Below are 20,484 nucleotides of genomic sequence, written 5' to 3' on the forward strand. Positions count from 1 at the left end.
CCTCTCCCCACTTGATGGCAGCTCTGGGATAGCAGTCTCTCTTCAGTAGTGGCAGTGGCTCGAGCATAGTATATTCATCTCTCCCTTCCACCTCCATACACACACACACACACACACACCCCTCCCCTCCCCTGTGCCCACTACCCACAGTGCCCTGTATCTCCCCTTAGCATCTTCTTCTCTCTTTCCTTACTTTCTTGCCTATAAGCGTCCCCCTCGTTTCCTCACCTCCCCTTCTCTTCCTCACTGTAGGCTGCTCCTTCACCTACTCCCAGAGACAGTAGCTTCCTTCCTCCTGCACAGTCTTACTGAGTCTCCTGCATACAGACTTCATATGGCAGGGTTTAGGGGGGAGGTGCATGGCATTGCATGTGGCAGCACAGGTAGCATGCCCCAAAAGCCCGCCCTGCAAATGCTTTAACATGTATTCCGCAATGAAGCAAACAATGAACTAATGCAGCTTAGCAAATAGTCGCCTTTGACTGATACTTCCATTTAACAACAGGAAAAGAAGTGGCTAGGCCAATAATATAGTTATTCATATTGTACTGCATATTATGAAACTGTGTCCATTTTATTAAAGACATGAGTTCGTAAATAAGTTTGTGACTTCAAAAAATGTCTGCAATTTTTCTTTATCTTATTTTCACCTATTCCAGTCTCTGTATAACACACTTTCAAGATGACATGCAAATATTCTATTAAAAATGATTTATTTTCCAAATATAAAACCCACCAAATTAGTAGCAGGCATAGCATTAAACCTTCATCAGAGCTACGTCACGTTCTTTGCTGTCCTCTTCATTTATTTCCAGTTCTGGTACCAGTTACCATGGCAACGTACACTAAAACTCTCTCAAGTAGAACAGAACTGGAAATCACATTAAAGCCACAACTACCTGAACAAAGACAAGACGAGCAGGTACTATAGCTATTGAATTAAAAGCCAATAACAGAAAAACAGCTGGAAGCACCCACTCAATTGATCACAGAGTAAACATAGGCAGCAATCCTCATATTTCATTACATTTAGTGTCACCAGAAGATATTTTTTCAAATAGCAGATAGGGTAAAAATGCAATTGCATGAAAATCAGGTGTTAGCTGTAGTGTTATTCTTTCAATTACAGCCAAGTTACCAGATTTGATTGACTAATTCAGGTATATCAGTATTCTACACAGATGTTTGCTTCTATCTGGAGGGTGTGTGGGGAAGTAAATATGATCATAAGGGTTTATTTACAATTTGTACATTCACTATATAATGTATAAAGGATAATTATTAAATAGAAATAGAAAAAAGCAAATCAAATACCATTAAAACCAAATTTTGTTAACAATAGTTAGCTGGTTAGCAAAACTAAAAGAAGATATTATAAGGGCAGGCAACTTTTGTGTAAGGAAAGTAAATAAAAAAGAGGCCGCTATGGTTTTCTAAAGAAGATAAGGGAGAAAAGGTTAGCATTCATGAACTACAAGAGATCGCAGAAAGAGGAAGACAGGCGACAATATCTGGAAAAGCTAAGAGAAACTGGGAAAGAAGTCAGGAATGCAAAAATTCAAATGGAAGAAAAAATAGCAATTACAGTACAACAATGGACAAAACTGTTTTTTAGATATGTTAGAAGGAATTGCAAAAGTGGTATTGAGAGACTCAGAGGAGAAGAGGAGGAATATGTAGAGGCTAATGAGGAAAAGCAAAATTGTTTAACAAATATATCTGTTGCGTCCGTCAGCTGCAGATGGCTGCGACCGCTCGGCCTTACCTCTTTTCTTCCATTTTCCTCCCCCTTGGGCAGGATGGCTGCCTCCAGTGCCGAGTGCCGAGGGCCTCGGCATCTCTCCAGCATAGCATAGGCATTCCAGTCTGCCATGCTCACTCCCGTGGCCTCCTAGGGTGCATGTACGCACATCTCCTATACTCAAATGCACGTCATGGCGGAAACTCGGGGGCATCCCCACCGCATGACGTCAATACCTCTGGGTATTTAAAGCCTCCGCTTCGCTGCCACCTTTGAGTTAGCAAGGACTTCGGTTTAAGCTACTCAGACCGCTCTAAGCTGCACGCTTAGATGCCGCTCTACTCTCCAAGGGCTTCGCTCCTTTAGAAGCTCAAGACACCCGCTCCTCAGGGGTATCTCGCTTCCATCACCCTTCAGGGCCTCTACCAACTGAGACAACCGCTCCTCAGGGGTCTCTCTCTCTCTTATTCTTTTCAGGATCTCCAGACTATCAGGTACTCGCTCCTTGAGGGCCTACCAGTCTATGTATCCTGTACCACAAACTCCTCGGTCCCACCATCTCACTACCAGGAAGATGCCTACACTCCTGTGAGTACATCTAAAATCCAATGCACCAACTCCACCAACCAGGCTCGGCACTGTACGCACCGCGGGTCCCCACCTCTCTTGAACACCTGGGTGAGATTCTACATCTGAGACTGTTGAACGTATTGGCACCTCGCGGACCTCAGTGCCTTACCTTCCTGCTTCATACCATCTATCTATAGCAGTACAATAAAGCCTTCCATTCATTCCATGTCTGCTATCTGAGTTTAGCCTATCGCTGTGGTTCCCCATGGGGCCCCTCCCCGAGGACGGAATCATCTCCACAGTGACCAAGGGTCCACAATGCCACAAATACAATTTCTGTTTGGTGTTAACTGTAGAAGGGCCTGGAGAAAAACAACATAAAACAAGCACAAATAAGATTAGAAGTGAAGTAAAACTCAAATCAATTTTCAGAACAGCATGTTCATGAGATGCTAACTAAAATAGATAAGGCAATGAGGCCGAATGGGAAACATCCAAGGGTATTCAAGGAACAGAGAAGTTCTGGCAGCTCCACTGGCTTTCAATGCTTATTTAAAGTTAGGAGTAGTTCTGGAGGACTGGAGAGGGGCAGATGTGGTTCCGATTCATAAAAGTGGAAGTAAGCAGGAGTCTGGGAACTACAAGCAGGTTAGTTTGACCTCTGTGGTGAGCAAATTAATGGAATTGCTGCTAAAACAGAGGATAGTGCGGTTTCTGGAATCCAATGGATTTCAAGATCCGAGGCAGCATGGTTTTACTAGAGGTAAATCTTACTAGACAAATCTGATCAATTTCTTTGATTGGTTGACCAGAGAATTGGATAAAGGGAGAGTGGCAGTGTTAGAAATAGTGTACTTGAATTTCAGTAAGCGCTTTGACATGGTTCCGCACAGGAGATTTATAAATAAACTACGTGCCCTTGGTATGAAACCTAGAGTGAGTGACTGGGTTAGAAACTGGCTCAGTGGGAAGCAACAAAGCAAAGCAATAAATGGAGTTGATTCTGAGTAAGGGGGCTTTACTAGCATGTGTCTCAAGGATCAGTCCTGGGTCCGGTTCTTTTCAACATTTTTGTGAGCGACATAGCAGAAGGATTGTCAGAAACGGTTTGTCTTTCTGCTGATTATACCAAAGTAAGCGAATAGGGTAGGCAGCCAGGAAGGTGTGGAAAATATGAGGAGGGTTCTAGCGAAGCTCGAGGAATGGTCTAGAGAGCCTGGCAGTTAAGATTTATTGCTAAAAAATGCAGAGTAATGCATTTAGGATGCAAAAGCCCAAGGGAGAGGTACAGTATTGGAGGTGAAATTCTTCTAAGCACAAAAGAGGAGCAGGATCTGGGGCTTGATTGTATCTGATGAACTTAAGGTGGCAAAAGCCAGAAAGATGTTTGGCTGCATAGTAACATAGAAACATAGAAACATAGAAATGACGGCAGAAGAAGACCAAACGGCCCATCCAGTCTGCCCAGCAAGCTTCACACATTTTTTCTCTCATACTTATCTGTTTCTTTTAGCTCTTGGTTCTATTTCCCTTCCTCCCCCACCATTAATGTAGAGAGCAGTGATGGAGCTGCATCCAAGTGAAATATCAAGCTTGATTAGTTAGGGGGTAGTAGGGGTACTAAAGTAACCGCCGCAATAAGCAAGCTACACCCATGCTTATTTGTTTTAACCCAGACTATGTTATACAGCCCTTATTGGTTGTTTTTCTTCTCCCCTGCCGTTGAAGCAGAGAGCTATGCTGGATATGCATCTAAAGTGAAGTATCAGGCACATTTGGTTTGGGGTAGTAACCGCCGTAACAAGCCAGCTACTCCCCGCTTTGAGTGTGAATCCTTTTTTCTTCTCCCCTGCCGTTGAAGCTATGCTGGGTATGCGTGAAGTATCAGTTTTTCTTCTCCCCTGCCGTTGGAGCAGAGAGCTATGCTGGATGTGCATCGAAAGTGAAGTATCAGGCACATTTGGTTTGGGGTAGTAACCGCCGTAACAAGCCAGCTACTCCCAGCTTTGTGAGTGCAAATCCTTTTTTCCACATTTCCTCTTGCTGTTGAAGCTTAGAGTGATGTTGGAGTCACAGTAAGAGGCATGTCACAGTAAGAGGCATGTCACATGTCACATGTCGCATGTCGCATGTCACATGTCGCATGTCGCATGTCACATGTCACATGTCACATGTCACATGTCGCATGTCGCATGTCACATGTCACATGTCACAGTAAGAGGCATGGTCAGCAGAAAAAGGGAGGTGATATTGCCCCTGTATAGCACTATTGTGCGACTTCATTTTAATACTGTATACAATTCTCAAGACCACACCTTCAAAAGGATATAAACCAGTTGGAGTCGGTCCAGAGGGCAGATACTAAAATAATCAGTAGTCTTAATTAGGGATGTGAATCGTTTTTGAACAATTAAATTTATCGTCAGATAATTTTAAAATCGTCCAAAATCGTTAGAGTGCACGATACAATACAAATGCCCCCGATTTATCGTCAGGGGCATTTGTATTGTATCGTTAAATAGGGCACGGGAATTATTTGGGGGAGGGCGGGAAAACCGGCACACCAAAACAACCCCTAAACCCACCCCGACCCTTTAAAACCAATTCCTTACCCTCCCCCACCCCCCCGAACCCCCCCCAAAATGTTGTTACCTGGTGGTCCAGTGGGGGGGGGGGGGGGCTCGGTGCGATCTCCCGCTCTCGGGCCATCGGCGCCATTTTGGCTGCCACTAATTAAAATGGCGCCGATGGCCCAATAAAAAAAAACCCCACCCGACCCTTTAAATCGACCCCCCACCCTCCCGACCCTTTTTTTTTTTTAGGGAGGCCCACGCCGCTAAAAAAACAAAAAACACCTGACCCTTTAAATCGACCCCACCCTCCCGACCCCCCCAAAACCTTTTTAAATTACCTGGTGGTCCAGGGGGGCCTCGGGGGGCCTCGGGGAGAGATCCAGGGGGGCCTCGGGGAGAGGAGAGATCCAGGAGGGCCTCGGGGAGTGATTTCTCGGCATCAGCTGTTCTAAAAAAAAAAAAAAATGGCGCCGATGCCCCTTTTTCCCTTACCATGTGACAGGGTATCCGTGCCATTGGCCGGCCCCTGTCACATGGTAGGAGCACTGGATGGCCGGCGCCATCATCAGCCCCTATTAATAGGTCCAGGGGGGCCCCCCGAGGCCCCCCTGGACCACCAGGTAATTTTAAAAGGTTTTGGGGGGGTCGATTTAAAGGGTCGGGTGTTTTTTTTTTTTTTTTAGCGGCGCGGGCCTCCCTAGCGATGTGAATTGGAATCGGAAATGATTCCAATTCACATATCTTAACGATCAGATTCCCCCCCCAGCTGAATCTGATCGTTAAGATGATCTGGCACACGATTCACATCTCTAGTCTTAATTCTAAATTATATTGGGATAGACTTAAAGATCTAAACATAAAGATCTAAACATGTGCACCCTAGAGGAAAGGTGAGATAGGGGAGATATATTTGAGACATTCAAATATCTCAAAAGTTTCCATGCACAGGAGCTGAGCCTCTTTCAATGGAAAGCAGGCTGTAGAACAAGGGGTCTTGGGGTGAGGGTGAAAAGGGGTAGACTCAGGAGTATCTTAGGAAATATTTCTTTACAGACAGTATAGTGGATATATGGAATGGTCTCTCAGTGGAGGTGGTGGAGACAAAAGCATTATCTGAATTCAACAAAGCATGGGATAAATACAGGGGATCTTTGAGGGAATGATGGGAATTAGACAGGTGGGCAGACTGGACGGGGCATGTGGTCCTTTTATGCTTTCGTGTTTCTCTATTGCTAACCCTTTGTTGTGTTCCGCAGGTGCGGCCGTCCGCGGGTGCGGACCCCTACCTCTTCTCCTGACTAGCCTAGCAGCAGCGTCGGGGCCGACTGCCCTGCACCGAGCTTGGCTGGCCGCCGGGATCAGAGCCATCCCTGCTTCTCCCTCGTGGCCGCTGCTGCTCTCCTCTGCGGCCCGGATCCAAGATGGTCGCCGCCATCCTTAGGCGCGAGGCCGTGCCCCTTCACTAGATTTAAAGGGACCTCGTCCCTTTAATTGCCTGCAGCTGATTCCTATCTCCAGGGCCAGAGGAAGTATAAAAGGAGACTTCCTCTGACCATTCCTTGACTTGGCAACGTCTCCTGTGAGAGTTGTTTGAGTCTGCTTGCTTCGGTGAGTTCCAGCGTCTTGACTCCTTGTTCCAGTTTTGTCTTGGTATTCCTGGTTCTGGACCTTGGATCGGCTAGCAGTGATTCCTGGTATTGACTTCGGATTGGCAAGCGGTGATTCTCTGGTGTGTGGCTTCGGACTGGCAAGTGGTGATCCCTCGGTGTGTGACCTCGGACTGGTAAGCGACGACCCTCTGGCACTTGACCTTGGACCTCTTCCTAACCATCGTCTCCAAGGGCCCACCTAAGTCCCAGCGACCCGGGTCCCTACGGGCTCCTCCCGGGGGGACCGCGGGCTTCCAGGGGTGAAGCTCCAGACAGCCCTTGCACCATACGTCTGTTCCTTGATATCTCAAAGGTTCACCTACGTCCCAGCGGTCCAGGTCCCTATGGGCTCCTCCTGGGGGGACCGCAGACTTCCAGTGGTGAAGACACACCTCTATTCCTTGATGTCACAATTCGTCATCTGCCTTCACAGTCGCATCTGTCTCCAGTGCCAAGGGTCAGCTGGTCACCTCTTCTGTTCCTGCCTCGCCACCCGACGGGAGAACCTACGGATCTTCCTCCAAGGTATACTATCCTTCCGTCGGCCCAAGGGTCCACAAGCCTGAGTATAACGCCCTTTTATTGCCAGTTTTAGTGCATTGGCCCCAATATTTCCTCAAAGTTCAGAAAGTTATGAACTTTCATTTTTCATCTCAAATTCAAAAATATATAGTGACTACATTACCAAATACCAATTCTCTACTTCCTATGAAACTTTTTATAGGTCAATTACTGTATACTTCACGCATATCCAGCATAGCTCTCTGCTTCAACGGCAGGGGAGAAAGACTGATACTTCACTTTCAATGTATATCCAGCATAACTCTCTGCTTCAACGGCAGGGGAATGAAGAAAAGTGGATCTATATACAGACAACCAACAAGGATTGAATTACATAGTCTGGGTAAACAAATAAGCATGGGTGTAGCTTGCTTACTGCGGCGGTTACTACCCCTAACTAATTAAGCTAGATATTTCACTTAGATGCAGCTCCAACACTGCTCTCTACATTAATGGTGGGGGTGGAAGGGAAATAGAACCAAAAGGTTATTAAGAGCCAAGAGAAACAGATAAGCATGAAAAAAAAAAAGTGCAAAACTTGCTGGGCAGACTGGATGGGTCGTTTGGTCTTCTTCTGCCGTCATTTCTATGTTTCTATGTTTCTATGTATGAATTCTGCAAAATTTCACTTGCAAGAACCAGATTAATGAGAATGCACTCATACATGGAATTCATTCCTTTTGTAATATCATTTGCATGTCAAAGCTCAGAGAATATATTTCTGTTCTGTGTACATTGCAGTGATTAGTTTAGTACTGTCAGGTCCCAACTGAAGTATCTTGTAAATCCTATGTACAAACAGGATCTTTAGAGATAATGTATGTGGAAACTTCAAGCTCAGAACCAAGTCAAGTGATTTTCAGCCTGTTTTAAGTGCAACGGATATTTGGATTTTCAGCAAATCACTAGGGAAATTAATAGAAATTTCCCAAGTGAATATGACTAAAATGCAATCAGAATTGATGCAGGAATCTGTATCAAATCTGTCTGCTAATTACCCCATGCCTATCTATGTTTGAATCTGCATCAGATTTTTTTTTATAAATTGTGGTGCAGATTTTCAAAGGGGTACGCGCGTAAGATATGCATGTACCCCATTTCCCACCCCCGAAAAACTGCCCCAACCTCACCCTGCGCACGCCGAGCCTATGTTCAATAGGCTTGGCGGCACGCACAAGCCCCGGGATGAGCGTAAGTCCCGGGGTTTTGCTAGGGGGCATGTCGGGGGGGCATATCGGGGGCAGCGCGATGTTCAGGGGCATTCCGGGGGGCTTGGTGCCAGCCTGGAGGCACTCCAGAGGTGTGGCCGCGGCCTCCGGACCAGCCCCCGGACCGGAACATGGCGCGCCGGCAGCTGGCCCGACGCGCGCAAATTACGCCTGCCGAGGCAGGCGTAACTTTTCCAACAAAGGTAGGGGGGGTTAGATAGGGCGGGGGGGGGGGGTGTTAAGTAGGGGAAGGGCGGGGAAGGTGCAGGGGGGTGGAAGGAAAGTTCCCTCTGAGGCCGCTCCAATTTCGGAGCGGCCTCGGAGTGAACGGAGGCAGGCTGCGTAGCTCGGTGCACGCAGGCTGCCGATTTTGCACAGCCTTGCACGCGCCGATCCTGGATTTTAAAAGATACGTGCGGCTACACATGTATCTATTAAAATTTGGCGTACTTTAGTTCGCGCCGGTTGCGCGAACAAAAGTATGCGTAGGCGCAGTTTTTTAAAATCTACCCCTGTATTTTTATATTATTTTGGGGGCCTAAGCACATTAAGGCCTTTGTGTGCATGAGAAAAATAGCATGCTAGCAATAAGGCCTTAATGTGTATATTAAAGTGGTATAGAAAGACATTAGTGTGAGCATGCTAAAATTAATATTTTCATACATGTGGTGGAGGCAAAACCAGTATCTGAATCCAAGAAAGCAAAGGATTGCCTAAGGGCTAGATAAATTAGACGGATGGACAGACTAGGTAAGCCATAAGGCATTTTTCTGCCATCATGTTTCTAAATATATAGATATAGATCACACATTATATTTAACCCATTGTGAAGGTTCCTCACTGGTGATGGGCCAGCCCAGTATCACTTTGACTTGGAGACACATCGCACCCCCCCCTATCACCAGGCTTTTCCAAAACTAAGATTTATTTTCCAAAACTTGAGGTCAAAAGGCTGACTCTCTCTAAAGGCTAGGGATGTGCAGAGGGTACTGATTTGTCCGAATCGGTATTCGTCGGTGGGCAAATATGTTGCATTCGTACAATGGCGCCCCCATATGTTGATACGTGCATTTGTTTTCCGGTTCCCTTTAAAGTCAATGGGGGAAGTATTTGCAGCCTATTTTTGGCTGCAGAATTGGGGTTTTATTTTCAATTTTGATGAAACTTCTGGGGAGCAATCATCAGAACAACAAAAGAGCTCCAAGGTACTTAGACTGTGGCAAAGTGGCACCAAAGTGGCATGAATAGTCTAAGGTACTTTAAAGGGGCAAACGGGTACCAGGAGTGGCAAGAAGAGTGCTTTAATAGAGGTGCAAAGCAGCAGCAAGAGTGTCAAAAACACACCACAGCTTCAAAAGAGAGCACCAATAACAGATGCATGAACCCTCGAAGGCAGCACGAAAGGCAAAGCGGCAAGACAAATGGCATCAACATCCTACAGCACAATGAAGGGGGAACATAGCAAGCAGAAAGACTAGCACCAACACACTGAGCAACCATAGTGGCCAGAACACCACAAGGAGTTGAGTGAGTCATCTGGTGTATGGCAGCAAGGAACAGAGGCAGACGGTAGATACAGGCTGGCTACACCCAGGGAGAGTTCTCTTTCCTTTGTGCAGGAAAGGGATCCCTAGAATGGATTCGCCCCTAGAGTGAGGTGTTTCTGTTCACCATCTAGTGAGCTCTCGCTGGTCTTTTAAAATCTGGTGGAGTTAGCAGATATACAAACGAGAATTTTCAAGGCTGAGGCAGAGGAGGTTACAATGTAAACAGCGGGTCAGAGGGTAGACACAGGCTAGCTACACACGGGGAGAGTTCCGTTTCCTTTGTGCAGGAAAGGGCTCCCTAGAATGGGTTCACCCCTAGAGTGGGGTGTTTCCATTGGCGTCTAATGAGTTCTCGCTAGTCTTTTAAAATCTGGTGGACGTAGCTGATATACAAATGAGAGTTTTCAAGGCTGAGATGGAGGAGGGTGCATGTGAACAGCGGTTCAACATGGATCAGAGGGTAGATATAGGCTGGCTACACCCGGGGAGAGTTCCCTTTCCTTTGAGCCGGGAAGGGTTCCCTGGAATGGGTTGGCCCCTAGAGTGGAGCACGAGCCTTCAAAGTGTGGCAATGTGGTGCAGGGTGCCATGTGAACAGCGGTTCAACATGGGTCAACCGGTGCTAAGAGATAGGCTGCAACACTGGGGAGAATTCCCTTTCTTTGAGCAAGAAAGGGCTTCCTTGGAATGGGTTGGCCCCTAGAGAGGAGCACGAGCCTTCAAAGCATGGTGACCTGGAGCAGGGTCTCACTGTGAGCATGGTCTCACTGTGTTTCCCACAGTCTAAGTACCTTGGAGATCTTTTCTCGTTCTGAACATGGATCAACAGGTGCTAAGAGATAGGCTGCATCACCGGGGAGAGCAGGAAAGGGCTCCCTGGAATGGGTTGGCCCCTAGAGTGTATAACGGTACAAATTGTTAGGATTTAAGCATTTGCAAACAGATCGTGACTTCATAAGCAAGACGGAGAAAGTTCTCTTCTTTGCCCTGAAACTAAAGAAAACTTTGTTTTATTTAAGGATCCATGCTGTAAAGGATTACTAGTTTGAATTGCCAGAGACTGGCTGGACAGGCACAGAAATTGAGGTCAAACCCACCTAGGGACATAAGGCCTGGATGGACAGGCACAGCAGTCGAGGACAGAGGTGAATCCCACGTAGGGACATAAGGCCTGGACGGACAGGCACAGCAGTCGAGGACAGAGGTGAATCCCACGTAGGGACATAAGGCCTGGACGGACAGGCACAGCAGTTGAGGACAGAGGTGAATCCCACATAGGGACATAAGGCCTGGATGGATAGGCATAGCCTTCAAGATCAAACCCTTGTAGGGACATAAGGCCAGACGGACAGGCACAGCAATCGAGGTCAACTCCTTGTATGGACATAAGGCCTGGATGGACAGGCACAGCAATCGAGGTCAAACCCACTTAGGACATAAGGCCTGGATGAACAGGCACAGCAGTCAAGGAAGAAGGTCAAGCCCACCTACAGACATAAGGCCTGGACGGACAGGCACAGCAGTCAAGGACAGAGGTCAATCCCACCTAGGAACATAAGGCCTGGATGGACAGGCACAGCAATCGAGGTCAAACCCACCTAGGGACATAAGGCCTGGATGGACAGGCACATCAGTCGAGGACATAGGTCAATCCCACCTAGGGACATAAGGCCTGGACAGACAGGCACAGCAATCGAGGTCAAATCCTTGTAGGGACATAAGGCCTGGATGGACAGGCACAGCAATAGAGGACAGAGGTCAAGCCCACTTAGGGACATAAGGCCTGGACGAACAGGCACAGCAATCGAGGTCAAACCCTTGTAGGGACATAAGGCCTGGACGGACAGGCACAGCAATCGAGGTCAAATCCACCTAGGGACATAAGGCCTGGATGGACAGGCACAGCAGTCGAGGACAGAGGTCAATACCACCTAGGGACATAAGGCCTGGACAGACAGGCAAAGCAATAGAGGACAGAGGTCAATCCCACCTAGGGACATAAGGTCTGGACGGACAGGCATAGCAATAGACGACAGAAGTCAAGCCCATGTAGGGACATAAGGCCTGGACGAACAGGCACAGCAATTGAGGTCGAATCCTTGTAGGGACATAAGTCCTGGACGAACAGGCACAGCAATCAAGGTCTAATCTTTGTAGGGACATAAGGCCTGGACAAACAGGCAAATCAATCGAGGACAGAGGTCAATCCCACCTAGGGACATAAGGCCTGGACGGACAGGCATAGCAATAGAGGACAGAGGTCAAGCCCATGTAGGGACATAAGGCCTGGATGAACAGGCACAGCAATCAAGGTCGAATCCTTGTAGGGACATAAGGCCTGGATGAACAGGCACAACAATCAAGGTCAAATCCTTGTAGGGACATAAGGCCTGGACAGACAAGCACAGCATTAGAGGTCAGGCCCTTGTAGGGATGTATGGCCTTGACAGTGGACGGACAGGCACAGCGTTTCAGGTCAGCTATATGTGCTGCAGTGCTTATATTATCTGGAGCATAGGAAGCAGTGGGAGTTTCTGCAAGGTTTAAAATTGCTTTTATTCATCTTGCCATTCACAGGGAAAATTTGGAAACCCAAACAAAGGCAGGTTTACTTTCAAAAACACTAGCATTTCCATCAACTCTGGTGCCAGCCTTGAGCGGTGAGGGCTCATGATATCCCCTATCATTAAAAAGACATGTTCACTGGGCAACTGGTTGGTGGACATGACAGATATCACTGAGCCTTATGTCCCTTGTTAGGGACATAAGGCCTGGACAGACAGGCACAGCCTTATAGGTCAGGCCCTTGTAGGGATGTACAGCCTGGACAGTGGACGGACAGGCACAGAATTAGAGGTCAGGCCCTTGTAGGGACGTATGGCCTGGACAGTGGACGGACAGGCACAGCATTTGAGGTCAGGCCCTTGTAGTGACTTATGGCCTGGACAGTGGAAGGACAGGCACAGCATTTGAGGTCAGGCCCTTGTAGGGACGTACGGCCTGGACAGTGGACGGACAGGCACAGCGTTTCAGGTCAGGTATATGTGCTGCAGTTCTTATATTATCTAGAGCATAGGAAGCAGTGGGAGTTTCTACAAGGTTTAAAATTGCTTTTATTCATCTTGCCATTCACAGGGAAAATTTGGAAACCCAAGCAAAGGCAGGTTTACTTTCAAAAACACTATCATTTCCATCAACTCTGGTGCCAGCCTTGAGCGGTGAGGGCTCATGATATCCCCTATCATTGAAAAGACATGTTCACTGGGCATACTGGTTGGTGGACATGACAGTGGACAACAGTGGACTTGTGTGCCCAATATGACGGCGGATCTGTCTGCATGTTCTCTGTCGGCTCTGAGAAATACCGTGTCACTGACAGCTGTGCTGGTGTCTCCTTTGCTTGGGAGGACTGAGAGTCACTCATGCCAGCTGCTTTCTCTCTAGCCCATAGCACAACAGATGAATCTTTATGGGCAACATGCCTTTGTCGTTCTAAAGTGGAGGAGGAGGTTCTAGCTGCCACTGACAGAATGCTGCTCCTGCTTGGGCTACCCCAACTCTCTGAAGTGCCCGCTGTTTCCACCTCTGCTTCACGCCTAATCTATCTCTGCCTATGGAGCTCCTGTTCATGGACGTTTGATAATAGCAGGTCCATCACCAATAAGTGACTGAGGACCCTGTAGGGGTCCTCGCCCTGTAGGGCGAGTTTCCCTTTTACATGGGGATCACAGACTGCAGCAAGCATGTATGTGTTCTGTTCTGTTAAAGGCCTTAATCTCTCTTTCACCTGCTGCTGCAAAATGTCCAGACAATGCAGCACCTCAACTGTCATTCCATCTTCCTGTTTAAAGGCCTCCAAATTTTCATCCAGGAAATTAACTATAGGGATGATGTCAGCCAAGGTGGCACTTCTGGAACTCAGCGCCTCCGTGACATCCTTGAAGGGCTGCAGGATTTTTACCAACTGACTCATGACTAACCAATCATGATGCCCTAGGGGATTCTGGACACCTATGTTCATTGTACCAGAAAGTTCATGAAGGGGTGTCTGCAGCTCCACTAACCTCTCGAGCATTGTGCACCTCCCTCCCCCCAAACCCTGATGCTTTTCCACCTAGTACTTGGTGTGGGCTTAATTGCCCTGTTTGGGTCGTATATGGTTCCAAGAGCTTCAGCTACTGGGGGATGTTTTTTGTTTTGGGTTGGGGGGGGGGGGTGCTTGAGGCCTGCCAGCACTCCTATTAGAGGTTCCCTTTTTAGGGACCGTGGCCTACTTACCCTCCTCTCTGTAGAACAGATCCTGGATACTTACATAGAGGTGGGGCCACTTGGCAACAGTGATCATAACATGATCAAATTTAAACTACCGTATTTTTCGCTCCATAAGACGCACTTTTTTTCCCCCAAAAGTGGGGGGAAAATGTATGTGCGTTTTATGGAGCGAATATAAAAAAAAAACAAACAAAAATCTAACAACCCCCCCCCCCCTGACTCCCCCAAGACCTGCCGACTTAGTTTACCGCAACCCCCCCACCCTCCTGACCCCCCCAAGACCTGCCGACTTAGTTTACCGCAACCCCCCACCCTCCTGACCCCCCCAAGACCTGCCAAACGTCCCTGGTGGTCCAGCGGGGGTCCAGGAGCGGTCCGGGAACGATCTCCTGGGCGTGGGCCATCGGCTGCCAGTAATCAAAATGGCGCCGACGGCCCTTTGCCCTCACTATGTCACTGAGACCGACCAATAGCAGCGGTCGGTCCCAGTGACATAGTAAGGGCAAAGGGCCGTCGGCGCCATTTTGATTACTGGCAGCCAACGGTCCACACCCTGGAGATCATTCCCGGACTGCTCCTGGACCCCCGCTGGACCACCAGGGACGTTTGGCAGGTCTTGGGGGGGGTCAGGAGGGTGGGGGGTTGCGGTAAATTAAGTTGGCAGGTCTTGGGGGGGGTCAGGAGGGTGGGGGGTTGCGGTAAACTAAGTCGGCAGGTCTTGGGGGGGTCAGGAGGGTGGGGGGTTGCGGTAAACTAAGTCGGCAGGTCTTGGGGGGGTCAGGAGGGTGGGGGGTTGCGGTAAACTAAGTCGGCAGGTCTTGGGGGGGTCAGGAGGGTGGGGGGTTGTGGTAAACTAAGTTGGCAGGTCTTGGGGGGGTCAGGAGGGTGGGGGGTTGCGGTAAACTAAGTCGGCAGGTCTTGGGGGAGTCAGGAGGGTGGGGGTTGTTAATTTAAAGGGTTGGGATGGGGTTTTTTTTTGGGGGGGGAGGTGTTCCCAGAGAAAAAAGTTTTCTGATCTGGGGAGTGGACCGAAATGGCCCTCCCCAGACCCGAAAACAAAATGGGGAGGAAAAAAAAAGCTATGCACTCCCCTAATTTGCTCCATAAGACGCCCAGACGCAGAGCCGGTTTAGCACAATTTTTTTTTTTTTTAATTTTCCCCCTCTGAATCCTAGGTGCATCTTATGGTCAGGTGCATCTTATGGAGCGAAAAATACGGTAATAACTGGAAGGGGGACAATAAGTAAATCTGCACCTCTAACACTAAATTTTAAAAAGGGAAACTTTGATAAAATGAGGAAAATAGTTAGAAAAAAACTGAAAGGTGCAGCTGCAAAGGTTAAAAGTATTCAACAGGCTTGGACATTGTTTAAAAATACAATCCTAGAGGCGCAGTCCATATGTATTCCGCGCATTAAGAAAGGTGGAAGGAAGGCAAAACGATTACCGTCATGGTTAAAAGGTGAGGTGAAAGAGGCTATTTTAGCCAAAAAAAATCCTTCAAAAATTGGAAGAAGGATCCATCTGAAGAAAATAGGATAAAACATAAGCATTGTCAAGGTAAGTGTAAAACATTGATAAGGCAGGCAAAGAGAGAATTTGAAATGAAGTTGGCCAAAGAGGCAAAAACTCATAATAAAAACTTTTTTAAATATATCCAAAGCAAGAAACCTGTGAGGGAGTCGGTTGGACCATTAGATGACAGAGGAGTTAAAGGGGCTCTTAGGGAAGATAAGGCCATTGCAGAAAGACTAAATGAATTCTTTGCCTCCGTGTTTACTAATGAGGATGTTGGGGAGATACCAGTTCCGGAGATGGTTTTCAGGGGTGATGACTCAGACGAACTGAACGAAATCACTGTGAACCTGGAAGATGTAGTAGGCCAGATTGACAAACTAAAGAGTAGCAAATCACCTGGACCGGATGGTATGCATCCTAGGGTTCTGAAGGAACTCAAAAATGAAATTTCTGATCTATTAGTTAAAATTTGTAACCTATCATTAAAATCATCCATTGTACCTGAAGACTGGAGGGTGGCCAATGTAACCCCAATATTTAAAAAAGTCTCCAAGGGCGATCTGGGTAATTATAGACCAGTGAGCCTGACTTCAGTGCCGGGAAAAATAGTGGAAACTATTCTCAAGATCAAAATTGTAGAGCATATAGAAAGACATGATTTAATGGGACATAGTCAACATGGATTTACCCAAGGGAAGTCTTGCCTAACAAATCTGCTTCATTTTTTTGAAGGGGTTAATAAACATGTGGATAAAGGTGAACCGGTAGATGTAGTGTATTTGGATTTTCAGAAGGTGTTTGACAAAGTCCCTCATGAGAGGCTTCTACGAAAACTAAAAAGTCATGGGATAGGAGGCGATGTCTTTCGTGGATTACAAACTGGTTAAAAGACAGGAAACAGAGAGTAGGATTAAATGGTCAATATTCTCAGTGGAAAAGGGTAAACAGTGGAGTACCTCAGGGATCTGTATTGGGACCGGTGCTTTTCAATATATATATAAATGATCTGGAAAGGAATACAACGAGTGAGGTTATCAAATTTGCGGATGATACAAAATTATTCAGAGTAGTTAAATCACAGGCAGACTGTGATACATTACAGGAGGACCTTGCAAGGCTGGAAGATTGGGCATCCAAATGGCAGATGAAATTTAATGTGGACAAGTGCAAGGTGTTGCACATAGGGAAAAATAAACCTTGCTGTAGTTACACGATGTTAGGTTCCATATTAGGAGCTACCACCCAGGAAAAAGATCTAGGCATCATAGTGGATAATATTTTAAAATTGTCGGCTCAGTGTGCTGCAGCAGTCAAAAAAGCAAATAGAATGTTAGGAATTATTAGGAAGGGAATGGTTAATAGAATGGAAAATGTCATAATGCCTCTGTATCGCTCCATGGTGAGACCGCACCTTGAATACTGTGTACAATTCTGGTCGCTGCATCTCAAAAAAGATATAGTTGCGATGGAGAAGGTACAGAGAAGGGCAACCAAAATGATAAAGGGGATGGAACAGCTCCCCTATGAGGAAAGGCTGAAGAGATTAGGGCTGTTCAGCTTGGAGAAGAGATGGCTGAGGGGGGATATGATAGAGGTCTTTAAGATCATGAGAGGTCTTGAACGAGTAGATGTGACTCGGTTATTTACACTTTCGAATAATAGAAGGACTAGGGGGGCATTCCATGAAGTTAGCAAGTAACACATTTAAGACTAATCGGAGAAAATTCTTTTTCACTCAACGCACAATAAAGCTCTGGAATTTGTTGCCAGAGAAGGTAGTTAGTGCAGTTAGTGTAGCTGGGTTCAAAAAAGGTTTGGATAAGTTCTTGGAGGAGAAGTCCATTAATGGCTATTAATCAATTATACTTAGGGAATAGCCACTGCTATTAATTGCATCAGTAGCATGGGTTCTTCTTAGTGTTTGGGTAATTGCCAGGTTCTTGTGGCCTGGTTTTTGGCCTCTGTTGGAAACAGGATGCCTGGCTTGATGGACCCTTGGTCTGTCCCAGCATGGCAATTTTCTTATGTTCTTATGTTCTTATGCCACATCTTTTGAGCCTTACTCGGCCAGAGGTATATGCTGGCAGGTTACGTGTACAAAGCTGCTGCCATACGTAGCTCAATGTGTTTTGTGTGCATACACAGAAGTGGTGGCACATTTCTGCAGTTGATTCTAGGGGTCAGGTTTAGCAGCCAATTTTCCCCACATCACTTGTCCACTACAATCTTTGTATTATGCACCTCTATCTACTTGCTGGCTGCTCTAACACCATGTCAGCAGCTGTGTGATAACTGAGGAGGAGTGAGGGAGTTGTTTAAGTTAGAGAAACCTGATGTTATGGTTATGAGGTGTTGGAGTGGTTTCTTGGGTTCTGCGATGATGGCCACTCCCACGGGGAGGAGCCCCTTGAGGAACCGCAGAACTAGGCTAGACTCTATACACACAGACACAGAGAAGTAGTATTTATTGTATAGCTTGATGGTACTGCCCGGGGCGGGCAGCAGTGAAGGTAGGCCAGTGAAGTAGTCCAGGGGTCCTCAGCAAAGGAGACCAGTCTCACACTCGAATAGATGATAGGCAGCACGGTGTAGCAGGGACAGATCCCAGATGTAAACCCTGAGTGCTGAAGCTGAAGGTGAGACAGACTGAAAGGTTAGTATTCACTGAAGCAGAAGCTGAATTGTAGAAGGTCCTGACAGGCAGAAGTAGTTCAGTGACAGGCACCAGATTAGGGAGAGTAGGCCCTCAAGGAGCGAGTACCCGGTATCCCAAGATAGGTACCTGAAATAGAGCAGAAGGGCCCCTGAGGATCGGGTACCCAGGTTAGCAAAGAAATACCCCGAAGGGCAGAGAGAGCTTGCTGCGGCAGCTGGAAAGCGGCAGAGCAGCTTATACTGGAGGCAATCCAATCCTTACTAATTCAGTTTGTTAGCAAATGAAGGGCAGGCTAAATACCAGGATGGGATGACATCACTCGGAGGGGATGCCCCTGAGGTTCCCGCCATGACGTGGATAAAGACGTGGTTGGCATGCGCGCGCACACCCTAGGAGGCCGTCAGGAAATCATGGTGGACATTGTCGCCGATGCTGATCCGGGGATGCTGAAGAGAGCGGCATGAAGACGTGGCAGCAGCCATCTTCCCAAGGCTTGAGGAGAGAGAAGGAAGAAAGATGAGGCACAGAGGTCGAAGCCGTCTGAGACTGACGGACGCAACACCTGACAGCCCAAGAGCAGACAGCTAGGAGTCATGCTGTTGCTTGGGACCATGTAGACCTCTACAGACTGGCTCCCCCCCCCCCCCCCCCCAATACTGGCCTGGCATGTGGATCTCTATAATACCTGTTTGCTAACTATCAGCCTTAGTTGGGCTGTCAGGTTTCTCTAACCTACACAACTCACTCACTCCTCCCCAGTTGTCACATAGCTGCTGACATGGTGTTAGAATAGCCTGCAAGAAGAAAACATTTGTTTAGTTTGGCTTCCAGATTGTCCAGATTGCCTTTTAGGTGGAGTAGGAACCCATGTAAGGGGCCCAATGTTAAGCTTAGGTGATTAGTGTAAATTGCCCGTAACACCACACAAACTTTACATGTACACTGTGTACTGTCTGGCCCAGGCACCTGCACATTTATGCTCCCTAGAGATAAAACAGACCTAGGGCTTTATGTCATTTTCGAGTAGCCCTCTGACTGAAGACTTCTGTCATGATAGCATTCGGTGCCAAAGCCAGAGAGAAGGGCCATTGTTTGGTCAGAGGTGATATATTTTGACAATGCTAGAGGCCAGTGATTTGTCAAAGGTGCACTATGGCCTTTGCATAGCTAGACAACCAATTGGTCCCTAACAGAGTGAAGACATACTTCTGCACCTCTAGTCAAACATTTCTACACCTATTCCACCAGACTGTCTATGGAGGTAAACAGTAGCTAGCTAGTGCCCATCCCACAAACATGCCCATGGAGCCAACAGTTAGCAAAGCATATGCTCTATGGAAAAGGCAACTGGAGTCAATACTGAAGCTCCACAGTAAGGAACTTCTTGTTTAGCTCTTTCTATCTTCCTTGGGAGCATACAATCAGCTTTTGGTTATATGTCATAGGCCATATGGTCTTGCCTGCCAGAAAATTGTCTACTTGGAATGGCCAATGGCACTCTAGCATGCAAACACATTTGGACCTTTGACCTAGTGAACCCTTAAGAGAAAAAGCACACAATAAAAACAGACAAGCAGAAAGTGTTCTTTCAAACCTGTGACAACTTTATTGCATAACAAATGTCAACAGATTGAAAGCAAGTCAACATCTTTTATAATCACACTAGCCGTTAAGCCCGTAACAATAGTGTACCACCTCTTCAGACCAATTCTTTGGTTTTGTATAATAATAATAAAAACCGTTTGATACTAAAAAAAAAAAAAAAAAAAAAAAAAAAATTTCGGTCCATTTCCTTCCCCCTCCCTCCCCCTCATTCTCCCTCCCCTCACTTCACTCTCTCCTCCCTCCTCTCCCCTCTATTCTCCCTCCCTCTCACCTTCTCCCTCCCCTCCCCCTCTCCTCCCTCTCCCTCAGTCTCTCCTCCCTCTCCCTCCCCCTCCCCCTCACCTCCCTCTCTCCTCCCTCCCCCCTCCCCTCACTCTCTCCTCCCCTCACTCTCTCCCCCTCTCTCATTCCCCTCCCCTTTCAGCTCATCCACAACCGATAACGGGGGCTGTCCCTCCCTCGCGTGCGCTGCCGCCGCTACTGCTCCTCCTGCTCGTCGTCGCCGCTGCTACTGCTCCTCCCGCTCGTCGCCGCCGCCGCCACTGCTCCTGCTCCTAGCGACCCAACACCCTTTTATTTTTCGG

This window comes from Rhinatrema bivittatum, chromosome 6 (genome assembly GCF_901001135.1).
Source record: "Rhinatrema bivittatum chromosome 6, aRhiBiv1.1, whole genome shotgun sequence".
NCBI classification, from domain to species: domain Eukaryota; kingdom Metazoa; phylum Chordata; class Amphibia; order Gymnophiona; family Rhinatrematidae; genus Rhinatrema; species Rhinatrema bivittatum.